This window comes from Emydura macquarii, unplaced genomic scaffold (assembly GCF_026122565.2).
Source record: "Emydura macquarii macquarii isolate MOO-44397 ecotype Brisbane River unplaced genomic scaffold, CSIRO-AGI_Emac_v2 contig_383, whole genome shotgun sequence".
Taxonomy (NCBI): Eukaryota; Metazoa; Chordata; order Testudines; family Chelidae; genus Emydura; species Emydura macquarii.
The window spans coordinates 4,185,951-4,203,534 of NW_027130520.1; the positions used below are offsets into that span (position 1 = coordinate 4,185,951).

At 41.1% G+C, this 17,584-nt stretch overlaps 1 protein-coding gene across 1 annotated transcript in view; it reads left to right on the forward strand.

The window, feature by feature from the left end:
* The window catches only part of CPQ (carboxypeptidase Q), a 240,020-nt gene that overhangs the window by 212,127 nt on the left and 10,309 nt on the right, over positions 1 to 17,584 (forward strand). The window lies entirely within an intron of this gene.

Genomic DNA, 17,584 nt, shown 5'->3' on the forward strand with positions numbered 1-17,584 from the left:
CTTTATAACTTTAGCCCAGTGGTTAAGGCATTGTCCAGATGTAGGAGACCCAGGTTTGAATCCCCACTCTGGAGCAGAGACTTGAACTCAGATCTCCCCTGTGAGGATCCTAACCACTAGGCTATAGGATCTGAGACTAATTGAGCTTTTACCATGTTTTCAACACTTGAATAATATCAGAAGATATTTTTATTTAATTTTGGTATTTAAAAACAAAACAAAACTTCAAGGTTCTCTTTATGATGATTTATGACTGAAGTACTTTGTTGTCTCTATTTGTGATACTGGAATGATGTAGACGCATGTCAGATACTTTTGGAATATTTTTTATATTTGACCGTCTGGCTTATCTTTTCTTTTAATCTTGTAGAGGTTGATAGGTTCTGCAGTAGGCTAGGGAGCATATGCTCCTTACTTTGGGGATAATGTTGTTTGCTTAGGGCTCAGACCTCAGTTGCACATTTTCTACTCCCCATATACAAGTTAGTAAGTGGTATGTCAAAGTGCTGTAAGCCTGTAATTTACACATCCTTGATCCTAGACTCCAACTGCACATATTTTACACCAGCATAAAAATACGCTAAATTGAAGGGTGGGTCAGCGGTGCCAACTGTCTATAGCCATGCCTCCTCCATTTCCCTTTCTTCTGAAAGTCTTTGCATGTGCACAGCTGCTCCTGGACTTCAGGTCTAGATGATCTGTATATCTGTGTAGTCATTGGCATAGGAGAATTTCTCCGGGTGTTTGGTGCATGTTTAGAAAATATAAAGGAGCAAAAATGTTGTTATGGTAAAATATGTTTTGGCTTTTGGGAAGAAAGATCCCATTTTATAATGAGATGGATTTTTCTAGAGACCAGAACACTGCAGAGGAAAGGGAGAGTTTCCTCTCAACCATGGTGTTGTTACTGGTTAATGAATTCCTCTCTCCATCCCATACTGTCCATTTCCATGTGCCCCTCACAGATCAGGACACTGAGCAACCACCAACACTTCCCTGAACTCCCCCCATGCTGCCACCTAACTCAGCCCTTACCATCTACATGATCTGTGCTCATACTCCTGGTTGCAGAGGTGTGAGGGGGTATGTAGGAAAAGCTGGAACACCAGCTGCTATTTGTGGATGGGAGAGTCAGAGGGACTGAAGAGGAATCATTGGGGTTACAGGAGAATTCACTTACCTGTGAGGTGCATGATGAGATAGACTGTATTTGTTTGTGTGTGTGTATGGGGTGGGGGGAGTGGTTCTTAAGATTCAAATATGTTTAATCCAATCGATAATAATATTTAGCTGTTATATAACACTCTTCATCAGTTGAAATTCAGGTCACCTTTAACATTAAACATTAGCTGTGCTTTTTGAAATGTTGCTTCATCTAACCTCCTGTTAAGCGAATCATTCAGAACTCTCACAATGCAAAGTCTGGTGCTTTCCCCTTAAGAGATGGAGTGAAAGAATTAACTCCATTAAAAGAGCTGTTGCTTCTGATTGTATCGTATGTTGTACCAGAGAGAAGGCTTTAAACATCTTGCGAGCTTCATGTTTTGTCTGCAGTGCTCTCACTGTTCAAATGAACACGTATGGTATATAATAATATTGTAACAATTTGAATGTACTATATAACAGCTTTTCCAATGTTATCTGATTTAAACAAGCAGTCAAGTGTTGACACTTCATCATTTAAATAGTTTCCTGAAAATACACTTGATTACTTTGTTTCTGCAATGCATTACAGAAAACATGGAGTACTTCAGCAATAAGAATTTGTGACACAAAATCCTTACAAAATCCTCAGTTCCTTACAATTTAAGTTCTTACTGTATTAAGTAGAGTTCAGGAGTAGTTTCTGTTTCCAGTATTAAAATCCACTTCCTTAACCTTTGACTCAGAAAGCCCAGTGAAAACAATATCACTTGTGCTTTTTACATTCACTCTTTTGTCTGATTCAGAGCAGGGACCCACTCTCTGGCTCAATTAATATTTAATTACACAATTAAATAGGAGAGAAAAATCTCTCTGACAGGAAAGATTGACTCTCCTAGATCAGAGCATTCCCTGGGATACAGAAGACCTGGGTTCAAGACCCAGTTCTGAATCAGGCAGAGTACGGAGCTGAAGCTTGGTCTCCCATATCACAGATGAGTACCTCAGCCGCCGAATTACTGGCTATTCTGAGGTGGGTGCTTTTCTTATTTTTTCACAAAAAGTTTGAAAGGTTTCATTTTCGTCAAGCATTGGAATGAAACAAAATTCTGAAGCTTCAAAATTTTTCACAAAACAGAATTTTTGTTTCCCACCCAACCCTAGTTCACACTACCGCACTCATGCTTCTCAGAGACAGAGTCTAAGCTATTTTCATCAGTTTTCTTTTACATGGATGTACAGTTAAATATTGTATCACACATTTATCCATTCCCTTAAATCGTGGAACTGCACAGAGTTCCCATATTTGTAGTAATAATAGAGCTAACTACTGTCATGTGCCACAGATGTGCAAAGTGATTTACAAACAATAATTAAGTGTCTGAACACCACCTATGCGGTACAAGAGGTGGAATTTATATGGAAAAACACAGCAGAGGGATTTAATACATTGTGTAGCTTCTGAATGCTTGAGAGATATCCTTCAGTGGTTTTTATATTCATCGCTTTGGAGAATAGTTGGAACCAACAATGAGAAATCTCTACAATCATGTAATCTTTATAAAATCAAAAAATATTGTGTTTCTAACATTTGTGGTCTTATAACTGTGTTGCTTTTTCATAAAGCAGTAGGCAAAGGCAGTTGAATGCTATTATATGAGGATCTAGTGATTTGAGATGGCCATTAGTTTTAAAGAATGTTTGTTAATTATTCAATTGTCTTCCAAAATCCTTTATTTTCAGTTATTTTTATTATATATTTATGCTTTCTCTCAATTAACTTTATTTCTAAACTCTAGAAACACATAATGCCTTTCATTACAGACATGTTCTACCAACAGGCTTGATCAGCACTTGCAAGTACAGTATATTGCAGGGGTGAGCTGCATGTGCTCTTTTACAGTTAATGTGTGGCTTGCAGAACCCCCTATGTCCCCTCCCACCATTCTCTGCCTACCAGAATGGGGAGGGGAGATCGGAGTTTCTGTCCTGTGGACTGCTTTTCTATGGTTATGGAAGCATTGGTGGATCACTGGGGACAGTTCACTAAAATCAGCGCTGGCTGGTCAGGGAAGGTGCCTGACTCTCACATCTTTAAGAAGACAGGACAGTTCAGAAAGCTGCAAGCAGAGACGTTCTTTCCTGACTGGTGGATTACCATTGGTGATATTGAAATGTCTATAGTGATACTCGGGGACCCAGCTAATCCCTTGCTCCCCTGGCTTATGCTATCTTGACAGCACCCACCCAGCAGGTTCAGAATGACAGTTAAATGCTTTTGGTAGACTGAAGGGACACTGGCATTGTTTACTCACAAGATTGGATCTCAGTGAGAAAAATACCCCAATGGTTTTAGCTGCCTGTTGTGTCCTGTGAGGCAAATGGGGAAAGTTTCTGCTGGGGTGGAGGTGGAGTGGCTGTCTGCTGGATTTGAACAGTCAGACACAAGGACTATTAGCAGATTGCAAAGGGAGGTGAGCCTATAACTGTTGAACCTGTTAGTCAACAAGAGTCTGCAGCATTTGTGTTTGCTGCCAGTAAAGCCCCATTATGTCCTGGTGCATCTTCGTCGCCTATTCCTGAGGCTTTCTCCTGTCCACTCTTTCCCTCTCCATACTGTCTGCAATATCCACCCTCCAGACTCTTTGTTCACAGTCCAATGCAGCACTTTCTTGTAGGCTCTCGTCTTTCTCCTCTTTGTTATGGTTAGGCGTTTCACAGGTCTGGAGGGAGGACCCCTCAAGGCCGCAATGGCAGCAGCTACAGCTAAAACACAGAGGTATCATTAAATGTATAGGCACAACAGAAAGCAGAAGTTAAGTTTCAGAACTCCCTTCTGTTGCTCCCCTAAAGTTTTAAACAAGACATGCTTATTGACACTTTCCGCCTTGGAGCAACACTCTCCAACCCCAGCCAAGATGAGTATGGCTCAGCGGCGGGGGCAGGAGGGGGGGCGTGTATGTGTGGGAGAGGGAAATGAGGAAGAAGTTGTTTGGTTGCATAAAAAAATAAAATGTTGGCCCCATTTCCATGGGTATGAGTGCAGAGCAATGGCACTGAGCATTGGCACTAGATTTCACAGTGGTGGTGATTGTAGCTGATATCTGGCTCCTGAGGGTAACAAAGGCACAGAGAGCATAGCTGCTGCTGGTATCATGAAGTCTCCCAGGCCCATATGTTACTAGCCTGTATACTGTATAATGGTGCCTTTCAAAGTCATTGCAGAATGGCATGGGAAGATGTCCTACGATGGAGGGAAAAATTAGGCTGCCATCCCTAGAAACGTGCAGGAGAAGATTGCAGAATACCTGCAAGAAAGTTTCATTAGAATCTCTCAGGAGGTTTCAGGGGACATCTCTGTGTACATAACCAAAGTGCTTTACATTCCATTCTGTCCTGCCTAACTCAACAGAGGAATGAAAAGGAGATTAAATTAATGAAAAGTTGATACCTGGATCCTGCTACATGGGCCAGGCACCATCTGCACATTTAAACATTGCAATAGGAAATGCATTCACAAACTTACCCAAGCTTCCTTTCCCTGCATCGGGCTCACCTGTTCTTGGCTTCTGGGACTGACTAGACTGTGGTAGAGTCTCAAACAGATCCTGGCTTGCAGCATAGTTGGAACCTGCTGCCACCAGTTGCATCTCCCCCATCCTCCTACTCCTACTCCTTGCTGTTCACAGCAGGGGTCTTTATCTCAAGCTCCTCAAAGGTATCCATGGTACTCTGCACAGTGCTGGTGGGGTATCCACAAAGTATGGCATTTAGCTCATTGTAAAAGCAGCAGACTGTTGGGCTCCCTGGCCTTCTGGTATGCCTCCACTGTTTCTTTGCTTTCACATGGCACTACCCCAATGAAGCCGACTGGGCCGTGGCCCCCCAGGTACCAGAGGGAAAGGGGGGAGGAAGTAGCCCAGGGGAGGGGAAACACAGTCCAGAGACTGTGGAACCGGGAAGTGAGTCAGCGTGTTGCGGTTGGGACCCCGCTGACCCTGTGGTACATCCCTCCGCCACGGATAGGGACCTGGGCTGGGATGCAGTGGAGTCAGGTGGGCCTGCGTCCCCCTCCCCCTTTCCCACACTACACCTGGGGTAATAAGAACTATTTGCTGGCCCGCTGGGGGCTCTGAACTATTTGCTGCCCCGCCAGGCCTCTGGACTGTTTGCAGCCCCACTGGTGGCTCTGGACTGTTTGCAGCTCTCCTGGGCCCAAAGACTGTTTTCCCTGCCCTGGCATGAGCCAATACCCTCCGGAGCAGGGTAGGCAGTGGTTGTGGCCTCCCTCTGCAACTGACCGAAAGGGACAGACACGCCTACTACACCTGTCTATAGGAAAGGCTGTTGTATCCTTGTGACATTCCCCAGGGTGCAATCTTAGATGCTGGACTGCTGTGTTCGCTTAGCTCTTCAGCCTGGGATGCTTTTTATACTGCTTTGCTGGTGAACAGCAAACCCCTCTAGGCTCTGGTCACTCACAGCCACCAGCATGCAAAGTCACTTCCAGCTGAATACATGCATGCATGAATACATGCTGTGCCCAGCCATCCATGAATTATTTACATGGCAACACCTGCATGTCCGTCAGCCTTGTTCCCCAGAAATGTGCATCTTATACTGGTCAGGACCCTCCATCAAAGGGTAATGAATATGCACCAGCCTTGCTGACTCAAGTGGAGGCTTCCCAAACTCTTTCAATCAAATATACTGGTTTAGATAAAACTAACTAGAGATAGATTAGATAGATAGTTTTTAGTGATTATAAGTGATACGGCATATAAATCAGAGTTGGTTACAAAAGAAATAAAATAAATTCCTAAACTTTTCCAAGGCTAATGAGCAAAAAGGTTTCTTTCACCCAAAAGCTTACAGCAGTCCATACTAGCTGGAAGGCCTTCCAGGTGGGACTCTTCCCCTGGTTCCAAAAGCTTCCTTTGTTCTTCCAAGCATTGTAAGTGCTTGAGCAGAGATGTGGGGGAAAGAGGTGATGAGAAGGTCTCTGCCGCTCCTTTTTATACTCTGACCCTTTGTACTGGAAAAGTCTTCATCAAATGCATGGCGGTTGTAGCAGCTTTGCTGAGAAGAAAGGGAGTGCATGTCTTCCCATATTTCAATGACTAGCTAGTCAAAGGCCAGTCCAGGGCTCAGGTGGAATTCAACATCCACCTCATCCAGTCGACTTTCAAGGCCTCCTTATAAACATGCAAAAGTCTACCCTCATCCCGGTGCAGAGGATAGAGTTCATCAGAGTGGTACTCGACTCCACTCAGGCCAGAGTCTTCCTCCTCCAAGACCAGTTTCAGGCAATCACCGTCCTGATAAGGTCTCTCAAGGCCCACCTGGTTACACCAGCACGGAGCTGTCTGAGACTCTTGGGCCACATGGCATCATGCACTTACCTCGTGCAACACGTGAGGCTGCACCTCAGACCTCTTCCAGCGAGGCTGGCCACAGTGTACTCACCTACTCGTCATCATCTCGTCACTGTACCTTCTTGAGCATTTCCCCATCCCATTTTCGAGCCATTAACATTGGACTTGGAACCTGGGAAAAGTGATCATGAAAAAGAGCATTAAGAGTTGTGGGCATCAAGGGAAGAAGAGTTCCAGTCATAGCTGGTTGGCTAGAAATTACATGGTGCCACAGGGAGTTTAAATGGTGCGCAGACCAAGTTTAGACAAAATACTTATTATGTGCACGGCATAACCATTTCCTTCAGGATTTATGTTAAAGATATATTCAAAATTTCTGTAAGTTTCCAAAGACTATATAGTAACTTCAATCTTTTGCTTATTCCTGTAGGGGAACAGTGAGCTACTTCAGAGGCATTCTTCAGCTGAAGTGGATTGCTGCTTAGGCCAGAGTATTCTGTATTCAGTATTCAGAGTATACTGTGGTAGGTCTAGAGCCCCAGTCCCATTACGCTACATACTGAAAGCAGTGATTCCAAATTTATCATTTGGCTGACACCATTTTGAATGTGTTGCCGAAACTGAGTCAGAAGATGATGAAACCCCATCTGGGCCCTTTTAAGGAGATCAAGAAAGGCAAATTTGTGGGCATATTGTGTTTTGCTGGACTTCATCATCATTGTGGCTAAAGTCCTGCTCTTGCAAGGAGAGAATTTTCTGGTTGAGATTGGCAGAATACTAGAAGGTTTTATGCGGGGACTCAAAGGAATGAAGGGCCATCTTGGCTCTTATGTCTGAAAGCTTATTCTTCAGGACAGCAAATGTGAAGGGGTAAATGTTTCTGGGTCTTGGAGACCGAAGATGCCAAAAAAAAAAAAAAATCAGCTTGATGGGGCAGCTCTTTAGTTGGTGTAAATTGTCATAGAGGCATTGAAGTCTGTAGTGCTATGATAATTCTGCACCAGCTGGGGATCTGCATCAGTATACTGGATCAGCTTGATGCCAAATTCAGCAGGCTGCTATTACTACTACTAACATGTTTGGTTTGGTTCTATTTCAGAACAGAAAAAAATTCAAAATAATTGAATTTCCAGCAAAATGGAAAGTTCTTACCGAGCACTGCTTTTGAACAGCAGGCCAAACCCTTTCTTCGGATCCTAGTGGAAATTCTGTTCTCAATGTTCTGTGCTACTACAGTGGTGGAATGTGGGTTCCAACCAATTAATTTAAACAAACCAATCCACGTGCACAGAAAGTACGCTCCAGGAACTGACACAGATTTGAATAAACGCACCAAATGTAGATACTGTCCAACCCCATCAAATTATCCCCCACTGACTTGAAGGGGGACCAGGAACAAAACATAACTTTGGACAGAGTCGTTGTGAACAAACAGCACCAGGAGCAGTAATAAAGGAGAATTTGGCTACTGCTGTTCAGTGCAATCAGCTCCAGATTTCTGATCCAATGACTATTAGGCATATTATTTAAGGTACTAGAATTTTCCTTTGAATTTGAAATAAATTATTACGCTGTCTCAGCTCTGAGTCACAACCTGTCTGATGTCAGTGGCATTTTAATTCAGGGTAAAGCAAGGACATAACATGCATGCATTCACATTAACATACAATGAGATATCAAAGCTTATTAAAATGTTCTACTGAAAAAATCAGAAAAACTTCTCTGCAAGATTATCTTCTGAACCATCAGTACACTTATCACTCTGCCCCTCATTCACATTATTCAAATGTAAATGAATAGTAATGCCTGGACAGCCCAGCCAGGACTGGGACTCCATTGTGCTAGGAGCTGTATAAACAGTCAGCGCCAGTCCAGCCCCCAAAATTTATAACCTTAGGCCCCTGTCATGCAGCTGGCTCTGTCCGGGCAGCTGTGCCTGCAATGGCTCTGTCTGGGACCCCATTGCAGGTTCTGGCTCTAATTTAAGGCAGGATGCACATTTAATAGATGAAGAGATGGAGGGAAAAAACTGAGGATAACTGTGAAAGTGTTATGTGGTGACATGGACCTTCTCTGTGCATAAGTACCTGCTTTCAAGCCAAAGGGTCTTTTTGTTTGTTTTCAGTTTTAGGCTATGAATAAACAAGAAGCATTAATGATATCAGCAATTCCTACTGGCCACCTGCCTAGCTGTTATTACTGTGATTATTTATTGCTATCTCTGCCACATGCTTAAAAATGCTAACTGAATTTGCAAGCAAATGAGACACTGCCACAGTAAAAACCTTGCTTCTAAATTATACACAGATTCCAAAATAAGCCATATGTGTTTGAAATCGAAGACTGTGCTGGCAATAGTCCTTCATTTACGTTTCAAGGGCAGAATTAAAACCCCTTGAATGCACAAAGTATGTCACTGGAAGAATGTCTTTGGAAGCAAAATGCTGAAGTCTGTCCAGTCATTATCTTTCTTTTTCTCTCATTCAGACCTTAACAAGTCAAGTCCATCTGACAAGATAGCTCAGGCCCTGTTTATGCTGGATATATGCCATAGTTAAAATAATTAGTGATTAGACACTGGTGTAGACAGCCAGAGCTGCTATAGGCTGCAATTTGCGCTTGTGCAGTTTATTTGAGCTTCAAGCAGGGATTAGCTGCTCCAGAGAAAATTGTGCTTTATAATTATTTGTTGTCTCTGCTGGGGTCTTGTACTGGCACAGATACATGGACAGATGGCCTCTGATGGCAAAAATCCTCAGTACAGACAAGGTCTCAGAGTTAACTCATGGTTCATGTTTTTTCATGACAAAAGGTCTAGAGGGTTTCATATATTAACACCTAAAAAGTCAACTCCAAACATTTCTCTTTTGTACCTGAACCATCCACAGTCCAAGAGGTATGCTACAGATTCCATTGTGCAACCCATCCTCAGCACCTCGTGTTCCAAACATTTTATCTGGAGAACATCACAGATTATGCATCTCATTTTCATAGTAAGTGCTAAACAGGAAGCAGTGAGGAGAGCTAATTAGTCTGCTTCTCTTTCTCTTTCCTAATTACTATGGATGGGTTTCCCCTTGTCCACCAAAAAGCTGCTGGCTAGTGATAGCACAGCTGTTTGTGGATAATCAAGGTTTCGAACATAGACATTGGATATGGTTTGATTGTGCTGAACTCTATGCATGTCACATATTTTATTTTAGAACAGTTGGAGTAGAGAGAAAAGCCAGAACATGGTGAAGAACCATAGTTTGTATTCCTTCTGCTTCCCTCGGAATTTATCTGTTTAATGGAGGCTGCAAGTTGGGCTAATAACTTCCCTGAGGGTGCTCAGTTGTAAAAGAGTTGTGGACACTTTAAGGAGCATCACGCTAGTCTTTCTGATAATGACATTATTGACATTTTTGGAAACTCCTTATTCAAAATACTCTATTTAGTAACTTCTGCTTCTCAGAACTCTTGAGGCAAATCATGGCTTTAAGCTACTAGTGATACAGGGAGCGGAACCGGAAAGGGGCTGTTCTGCAGATGAAATCTTTAGAGGAATTGTCAGCCTGAGCCAGAATTCTTGCTGGGGCTGTAATGGAGGAGATGCTAGTCCAACACCATCTAACACAGTGCAGTGCAAGTCCCTGCCCTCCATGCACTGGGCCAGCCCTGCTGGGTTTATTAGGCAAAAAGGAATGCTGCCTCTCCCTTCCAGCTGGGTCACTAGTGCAGAAGTAGCAGCATTTCCCACACCATTTATGTCTCACCCTTGCCTAGGAGTGGAGGGTTGAGGGAATATTCCTTGTGCCCACCTACTCCCCAATCCTAGTGTGTCTGCATGGAGCATGGTGCGTCTAACTCGTTGATGCAGATCGGCAATGCTTCCTTTCAGCTTCTTCAAGCTGTATTAAAAACTTTCTCCTCCCCGCATTGGTTTATGTGCAGTTTAATGAATGTGACTTGTCCCCTCTTCAGAAAAATAGGGCAATATCCAATAAGTGGATTTCTTCCTGGATAGCATTATTCCATGTCAATTGCTTTCTCCCTCTGTTCAATCCCTTTTTCTTTTGGTTTGCAATGCATTTGAAATTCACTGAAACTGAAAACAGCATGATTGCCTTTTCACTGTTTCAGGAAAAGGATATTTGGCTGCAACATTCACTAAAATAGATGGCTCTAAAAGCACTCTGGGTGCCTCTTCTAATTTCAAATCAGCCCTGGGCCCTAGACATACAGTGCATGACAGAATTTAATTACTGAACTAGTTATTATTGCCTCCTCTGCTGAACTGTTTTCTTGAAAGCCCAAAGCCACATTTGCAGTTCTGGACCCCGCTAACAACTGTGAGAAGTGACGGCAGTCTGTGTAGCCAGGAACAATTTGACTGCACTTAGCTCTAATGCTGTTATTCTTCTGAAGTCTCACTTGTCTCATTTTTGACCCTGAAGACATGTGACTTCAGAATGTTCTCAGGTCTCCAGTCAATGCAGCAATACTTCTTGGGTACATCTACACCGCACGTGACGATGTGATTGATTGTAACATGGACTATTCTAGTTTTAATCTAGCTAACACAGGCAACAATAGGACTGAAGATGTGGTGGCATAAGCGTTTGCACAGACTAGCAACCAGAATACATATCTAGGATCCCCAATGAGCTTCTACTCTGGTTGCTAAACCCTGCCACCACTTCTCTCCTATTGTTACCTGTGCTAGCTAGATTAAAGCTAGCATGGGCGTGCCTACCCATGCTACAGTCACACCTTCACTTGCAGTGCAGACATACTAGTTAATGTCTGAATTTGCAGAGAGGTTAGTGTTTTTCACCTCTCTTTGTAGGCATCCAGTATAAGCTTGATTGGAAAAAGAATACTAGACAGACAGACCTTTGATTGCTCCTTGTATGTTAGTTTCTGTGATTTTACATTATGCAGAATAGTGGAACAAAAACATCTCAACTGAGAAGCAGGCAAGATTAGTCTGTATTCAGACATGTGAAAGGCCAGAGGAACCATTATGATCATCACCCCTTGTATAACACAGGCAAAGGAAACTCCCCCAATAATTTATGCCTCAAGCCCATAATTTCTGTTCTGAGCTATAGCATATGTTTTAGAAAGACATCCCATCTTGACTTAAAGACTTCAAGTGATGAAGTAAAAGTACAATAAATTACTTTGGGCAACTGATATAATCTTAAAAATGTGGTCCCCAATTGTTTTGTTTTTGTAAATCATAATGAACACCTTAAAGTGCACTCCAAGTTTAATGGGCAGGTAGTGCGCCATGTGGTTTTATGGCAGGGTATTTCACTTGATTAACACAGATTGTGGTAGTTCATTTCTTTCAATTTCTATATGGATTTAAGCTGTAGCCGTGAGTGTATTTTGGCAAAAATTTGGTAGATTTGTACATCTAGAGGGAGGCAAATGTCTTATCTGAGGTTTGCTTCCATCTCAGACTGACAAAGCCTGAGTTTATTGATCTTCTGGGTACTTTGTAAGGCCGGTCTATTTAATCAGGCTTTTCTTAATGATGTAGACTGAGTAGGGATGGTCTCAGGTGGATTGAGAAACGTACTTTAGTCTCAAAATTTAGTATCAAACTCAAGTTCAGGGAGCCAAATAAAGAAGCAAATTCCAAGTGTGACATATATCAGTCACCAGATGTACAAATCTAAGAACCATTAGTTTGAATATTCCAGCTGATTTCAACATCCAGGATAAAGTACAAAGAGGGAGATATCATCTCTCTAAGATACCTAGGCTGCAAACCATACAGGACTTTCTAGATCAAAGTCAAAATACTGAATCAAACCTGAAAATAAAAACTGGAAGCCAGTATAGTCTGAGGTAGAATGAGTCATATATGTGAAATACCATCACATTTTGCATCAGCGAATGTCTGAGCAATCTTTGAAAGATAGTTCCACGTAGAGAGTACACTGCAGTAATCTAAACTAGTGGTGACATAGGCTGCAACTTCCTTTTCAAATGAAAATAATGAAAAGTCTTAGCCAGCACACCGCTCTCTCACCATCCAGAAGCAGCAGGGGATCCAATGTAATTTCTAAGTTGTGAACCTGAATAATAAAAGGCAAGCATTCCGTTCAATGCATATTTTTCATACCTTTATATGCCATCCACCATTTCTTTGGATTGATTTTTTTCCCCCTCAATCCACCAGCATGACTTCTTTTTTTTATCCAGACTGAGCTTGAACCAGCTTGCTCTCCTCCAAACCCCAGTCTTGACCAGGCATTAGGAAAGTGGAACAAAATGCATCATGAGGATCCTATGTAAAGCTGACTAATCAGCATATTGATGACTCCATAGGAACCCTCGCCCTCTCACTAAATTCTCTAGCAGTCTCACATACACACTGAAAAGTGGGTATAATAGAACTCTGATACCCCCACATGAGAGAGCCATTGCAGAAGATGAGTAACTGCCTCGTATTCACCTTTCAGTCCTTTCCAAAAGAGAAGAATGGAGCCACTCAAGCACAATTCCAGCTACCCTTGCCAAGATTTGCATTTATGATAACAATACTTCACATTTAATATGTCAAAGACTTCTGCTAGTTTCCCAAGAAGCCAATGATCATCATTAATTGACTAAAGGAGATCATTAACCAACAAAACCAGCACAGTCTCTAGGCCTTACCCAGTCCTCAAACCAGATTGAAAAAAGGTGAAGGAAATCTGAACTTCTCAGGTGGTGTCATTGTCGGGTTCGGTTTGACAAGTTGCCTTGTTATGACTTTCTAAATAAAGGTTCACATAAAAATCACAGTTCAGTTGTCTGTACATAATAATCCTTGGAATGAAGGTAAATAGTGAGGTTTCATTTAAAAGCCCAAGGTATAATAAGAACTTTTCTCTTGAGATTAGAAAACTCCAGAAGTTCTTAAATAGCTGTGAAGGTTTTTATGAGCACAAAATGTCATGAGACTGTGCCATTATTGTGGGGAGAAACACATTGCTTTTTGATCAAGGAAGAGAAGAACAGCATAGCAGTGAAGGAGGATGCAGTGTGACAAGAATTAAAAGCAGGGAAAGGGCAAAGTGGAGGAGGAGGAGAGAAAACGGGGTGGGAGGGAAGAGAACAAGAATGGCAATTCTAGAAGGAGAGAGAGACTAGAAAGAAGTCGAAGAGAGGAAGAAAATAGGAAATGAAAGAAACAGCGAGAGGAGAGTGGGGGGAAACAAATATGCTACTGAAAAGAATGGACCAGGACAGTGAAAAGGAGAGTAAAAACAATGGAAGAGAAGAAAGGCCAGTAGATGGAGGAAAGTGCAATCTGGCAAATGTAATCCTGTTTCCCACATTGTCTTAAATAACCAAGTTGAATTTCCCAGGTGCCTGTCAAATTGAACTCTAATTATGGATACTTGCTTATTGGGATCATGCATTTCTGCAGTGGTAGCCAAGTCCAGTGATGCATAAATTAAGATTTTTTTTAAAGAATGTATTAAACGTCTATCTCCCTACCAAAATCAACACATCGTTATTCAGTGGTGAATTTCTATAAAAGACTGAACCACTTGGTATTCTAGACTATCGTCAATTGTCAATATTAGCCTATAGTGCTTTTCCTTGCATTGTGCCATAGATAAAATAGTAGGTAAACAAGTCAAAAGTCTTCATCGACATTTATTTACATTAGATTTTTTTTCTTAAATTGAAAATGGAGAAGTATCCCGATTAGACTTAAACAGTTAAAAATAACATCCGAGACTTTGGCAGGGTCACAGTACATCAGAGGGCCTGTAGCGAATGTTTAACCTAGGCAGGGTTAGTTTACTCTGTATTGCACAAGGTAGCCCTCTATTATCAAATGTATCTGCTTTAGTTTCATCATAATTAGGACACAGCCATTTTGTAGCAGCTTATGAAAGTTGTATAAAGGTGGTATGGAGCAATGTTAACATGAAATATAAAATTAGGCTACAGACATTTTTATCCCAAAACATTGCCAAATACCATTGTGTGATTCAGGAAGTAATGCAAAAATGTGCATGGCCACAATGGAGCTGATAATGTTTTTTGTCTAGGAGAGATATTCAGAGCAAATGGGAGTTAGGGATCCGACTCTCCCTGAAAGCCCTGGGTGCCTATGAAAATCCCCTCTTGGTATTTGCTTGCTGCATTTTAAATTTTAATTCATTTCATTTAGGTTTAATTTGAACGCAGACAACATTCACATAATATGATACATTTCTGCAGTGCTCTCTGTGCATGGTAAAGACATGTTCTGCGGTGTGTTTTCAAGACAAAAATATTTTGGAGTTATTGATGTGACTCTCCAGCCCCATAGTCCTTCCTCTCAGAGGGTGTAGGTATGTTAAATCTTCAACTTAGAAACTTTGATCACATTCTGCTTGTGGTATTTCTCTGTTTCCTTCAATTCTGTCATATCCGCAACAGATAATTTAGCCAGTCTGTCATGAGAGAGTAGCCAACATATCAAGCTGAATTTGCAGATTAGTTAGCAATGGTGCTTTATTTACTGTTTATTTTCCGATGTTAGTCTTGTTCTTTCATGTAGCTCAGCTGGAATTCATATGCAATCAGCGACATACTACACCAATGGTTCAGATTTAGATCTGGTGTAAGGAAATGCAACCCTTTGCCCCTCTCCCCCAACTGAATTCATTTAATTGCATTTCCTTCCCCTTTTCTTAATTTGACTCAGTGTTACTGCATGAAAGAATGAAAGTAAAAAAGGCTAATGCAATCGGTCTGTAATGATGGAGTAGGAGTTTTAATTCCATAAAAAATCCTTTTCCATTGAAGTATGTTGTACATTTGAAGAAAAATATACACTTTATAGTTCAGGAATATTTAGGAAGCTAGAACCCACCATTTGCTGCCTGCCTACTACTGTCCATTCAACTCCATTGAAAGAAATGTGGCTTGTGTCTTAGAAGAAAGGGCTAAATGACACACAGTCTTATTTGAGTGATGGCATGAAGCAAACTCCAGATCTGAATAGCTCTGAACCTAGAGCTAGGACCCAGATCTGAACTCTGTGGCTCAGGCACATCTCAGTTTAAATTGATGGAGATGCACTAGCTGGACATGCATTGATTTACGGGTCATATGCATGAGGCATTTTGGCACCAATATCTGAAATATATTACATTTATTAGGAAAGTTGTTTACATTGTTTACAACTCAGGTGTATATTATGCAGTCAGAGTAATAAAAAATTATTAATGTGTAAGAGGGGGACAATTGTACAGAGCACTGTACAGGTGTATCATACAGTTTAAAAACTGTCATGGATAACAGGCAATGTGTTAGGCAGTATGTTAGGGAAGACAGTCATTACTTTGAAAAATTAAATTTAAATTTTGGGGGAACACTAAGTAAGAAAGATGGTTTGTATAGGCCGCTATCCAGCCCAGCATGTAAGAATATAGGGCCGGATTTTTAAAAGTAATTTAGGTGCCTAACTTCCATTGATTTAAAATAGGAATTAGGTTCTTAAATACTGTTAAACTGGGTCACAAGCATGTGAGCAGTCCCAATGAAGTCAATTGAACTACTCACATCTTGTAGTTAAGCCTGACTAGCAGTGTTTTGCTCGCTTGGGGCCTTGATAATAAAACATTGCTCAGATAAATTAGAAAAGTTGCTTGTCGCACTGACATTTCCTACAGTTAAAACAGTGAATGTAGTCAATAAAATAGTTGAGAATGGGGAGTGGAGTGGATTTGTAACCCTGATCAGCAATTACATGGTGCCCTTGCAAACTATTAGTTTTTATTTCATAATCCTTGCCTTTTCTCCTCACAATATTCTACACCAAGTCTTCATTTTGAAGCATTTTTTCCTTTGCACCATATTCTTATAACAAAACAGGCTGAAGATGGTGGAGCAAACATGAGGACCCATTTCAAGCTGCGCTGTTTGAGATTTCAGCTCAGTACAGTACCCCACTATGTTTGTTTTTTTAAATCTGTGCTGATTTAAAACTAGAAGGTGGATGGAAAAAAAGGGTCTCCAGAGCACTTTTAATTTAGAAGCTAAATCTGCTTTTGTTAAATTGGAAGCAGTTTAGGATATATTAGATTAGATTCCAGTTAACCTATGATCTACAGAGCAGAACCACTTCCTTTCCTGAGACCAGATTTCATACAATGTACTGCATCTCTCATTTGAATCCCTAGCTGCCACTGTGGCTCTGGAGCAGTGAGTGAAAGGTTAATGTGCTGGAAAAGTAACAGCAATAATTCTGAACTGTAATTTAGTCTGTTTAGTGTATCCATACTATTAACATTCAAATGTATTAAATAAAACAAGAAATAATGCATACTTCAGATTTTGTCTCTGTTACATTGTAGTCTCATTGAGTTAGTCATTGAAGCAACTGACTGAACACTTTCCTTTTACCTTTCTGTATAAATCATGAATTTTGAAGCCTTTAGAGAGAAATGACTCAGGAGGAAATACAGCATGACATCTGATGTTATTTATAAGCTCTATGCTGGAAACTATTTCAGCGTCTGTAGCAGTGTCACTCAAGCACCTTACCCTGTAATTACAGCATTTGAAACTAACGGACAGAACTAATTGCATTGTTGCCAGCCCCAAACAACATTAATTTCCTCCATCACCTTTGCTTTATTTGAAAAACTAACCCTGAGGTCACTGGCATGAAAGTCAGCAATGAACTACGGTTTATCTCTGTGAAGAAGCAGCTAATCAGATGCAACATAATATTTTCAGGGACCAGCTAAAATAATTGGGTTTTCATTACAATAATTGTTCTGATGATTGCATTAACCAAAGTCAGCTCAAAAACCATTTGTGGAACACCTACAGTAGTAATCTAAATGCTAAATATGTCTTGCAGCACAATAGATACATTTTAAATTGGGTACCCAAAGTAGCATTTAAAATACCCATTCTTCTAACAGGGTGGCTGCCACAGGGGAGCTGATATTTGTGAAATTCTTGTTTGTCAAAAAAACAAGACATTATATTACTGTACAGATCTTTTAGCGGGTCATTTTTTTCCTGTTATTCTTTGCTTTAAAGTTCATTCCTTTAAAGGCAAATTATACATC